The sequence below is a fragment of the Solanum tuberosum genome, unplaced genomic scaffold, assembly GCF_000226075.1.
Source record: "Solanum tuberosum cultivar DM 1-3 516 R44 unplaced genomic scaffold, SolTub_3.0 scf00132, whole genome shotgun sequence".
Taxonomy (NCBI): Eukaryota; Viridiplantae; Streptophyta; class Magnoliopsida; order Solanales; family Solanaceae; genus Solanum; species Solanum tuberosum.
In genome coordinates this window covers 347,941-350,457 of record NW_006239055.1, presented here as the reverse complement: position 1 = coordinate 350,457, position 2,517 = coordinate 347,941, and the positions used below count along the sequence as shown (strand labels likewise).

The following is a 2,517-nucleotide window of genomic DNA, read 5'->3' as shown; positions in this document are numbered from 1 at the left end:
CAACTCAATGAGCCTAAAATAATGTTCTGATAGAAGATAGCGAGTTGTATTAAACTTGAGAAATCCATATTTAATAACAAGTGAACTATTGTTCAACTTTTAAGGCTAACAGAGAAGGCGGGAAAAGTGATTGAAGTTGTTAAATCTGATCCACGCGCGTAGTAACGTGCCACTAATTCCTACCAGATTTATATCTAACTAGAATAAATTAGCAATTTCAATCACTCCATTGAATAGTTATCTAATATAAATAGATCATATCAGTGTATTGTGTATGTCTAAGCAATCAATTATATTTTACAATCTAATTAACTCAAACTGATTCAAATTACCTCCTACGGTGTTGCTCATAAAAGGTAGAAACAATGATAGTTCTATTTTTGTTTGAAATTTGGGAAACTTGAGATCTTTCAAGAAGATAAGTTCTAATAGTAGCACCATATATTCTTCCATTCTTGTCAAAATGAATCGATGTTTTCTGTTTACTATAATCTTACGTATGCCTCCTTTTTCGCGAGTTGATTCTTATTTTCTTCTTTTATTCAGTGAGTTGTTTGTTTTCTTCGAGTTACTCTTCTTGTTTGAGTTATTCTTCTAGTTCAGTTTACTCTTCTTCTCTAAAATGATTGTGAACTTTTCTATTTACTGGCGCTAAATCTTGAGAATACTATGACTAACACTTGAGGCAGAAGATGTACTTGTGACACTTCTCTCTGAATAATGTGAATGGAATAATCTTGTTGTTTTTCATATATTATTCTGCCGTTTATAATTGTACGTTAGTATTCATTCTGGGGAGACTTATCAAAACAAGAACTTGAATACTAAGGGGTTGTTTGGTATAAGGGATAAGGGATTACATGCATTTGGTTAGGGGTATTAGTTAGTCTCGAAATGATTTATCCCACCATTTATAGTGCTATGATGGGATAAGTTACATTATACGGTGGTGATTTGTAGGCTATTTCGACCGTTTGAAAGATTTTTTTTAATCAGTATATGTGTTCTAACAGTTTAGTTTTTTTTTTTCTAGATAGTTTAGTTGATATCTTATAGATGTAGTTTTGAACTTATATTGTCAAACAACTTTTCTTTTAGGTTGAGATTGTCTGATGTTAATGCAATCAGCCATCTTTTTTTTTTTTTTGTACATGAATATGATTTGCTACTGTTCAGTATGTGTTGGCTAATATAAGTTTACTTTAAACTTTAACTTTTGGTTTCTTATCTACCCTCTTTTTCAACTGTGACTTGGAGTTGGTCATCTTGTTTATTGTTCATGCAGATGGCAACTATGCCATGCACTGCTAAGGGACATGGTTGGCTAAGGCCTGCAATTGGAGTCGTCGAGCTCTCCCAGTGCATAATTCAGGTCTTTGATTTAATGTTGTTTAAGCAATACTTCTGTGATCGTGTCAAATGACTTATTTACTACTACTAAAGTGACTGTAAGCATAGTTTTATCATTCAACTACTAAAGTTTAGGTTGATTTAGCAGAAAGGGAGTATTTAGCAAAGTCTTTACATCTATGAGGAGGTACTTTGATTATGTTTTGATTTAAAGGGAGGTAACCTACTATCTCTACCATACACATGGGAACAAATTAGATATTCCTTGTTGACTAGACCTGGAAACTGAGACTGGTTGGCCCAGGAGACTGACCTAACATGCACAGAAAATGGGGACCAAAATTGTCCCAGGCAGGCTGGGCTGGTCCTGATTGTCGCCCAAAATCAATGCAGACCGAGCTAGGCTAGCTATTGGAATGGACCAGGACCGGGTGGGCTTGTAATAAAAAGTAACTTACATTTTGATAATATGTGAGGTTTCAATTTGAAGAATTCTTTGAATAATCATCAGCTTCTCTGTAATCTTCTGCCGTTAATTCTAGGTGGCAAATAGGCGGCTGGGCTGAATCTGGGCAGGTCAAGTCGTCAAGATGGTAATCTCATTTTCTTTTAATCAAAGACAATATCCAGCTTTGTTTTTACCCTATAGTTATTAATTAGCCTTGGAATGAGCATACTGCAAAGCATATCTGTCATGTGCTTGAACAATGGAAAAGCTCATCCTGCAGTTCTCTAAGAAATATAGCAGGGCTGTAGGTTCTGTTTAACATTTTCTTTTCCTTTGATTAAGTGACTAGTTTAGCATTTTTGTAAACCAACTAAATTTTTTTGAATTTCTCATAAATCATAATTAGATCATCCTGTTTGACTCTTTTAACCTGTAATCATTTATCAATGCATTTGACTCTTTTAACCTGTAATAATTTATCAATGCACTTGACTCTTTTAACGTGTAGTCACTTCTTTTTCCTTCTTCTCGTCAATTTATTATCTTCTATCAATTTGTTGATGAGTTGTTGTCTGAGCACCTTCTGGCTTTCTCCAGGTGCTGTAAGGAAGGGAGGAGAACAAGAACTTACATACTTAATCATGTCTTCTAGTCAAGGAACGGGAGCGATACACAAGAACTCCATGGTTCTTAAGCTACACTATATGAAAGTTTAGACT

General features: G+C 34.6%; 1 long non-coding RNA gene across 1 annotated transcript in view; it reads left to right on the top strand.

Annotated features, from left to right (window-relative positions):
• Window positions 1–2,510, top strand: part of LOC102582646 (uncharacterized) — a 4,825-nt gene extending 2,315 nt beyond the window's left edge. The window contains exons 2-4 of the long non-coding RNA XR_001473905.1: window positions 1,286–1,799; window positions 1,893–1,943; window positions 2,396–2,510. This is a non-coding gene — a long non-coding RNA (uncharacterized lncRNA). The remainder of the gene's footprint in view (window positions 1–1,285; window positions 1,800–1,892; window positions 1,944–2,395) is intronic.
• Window positions 2,511–2,517: the final 7 nt, after the last annotated feature.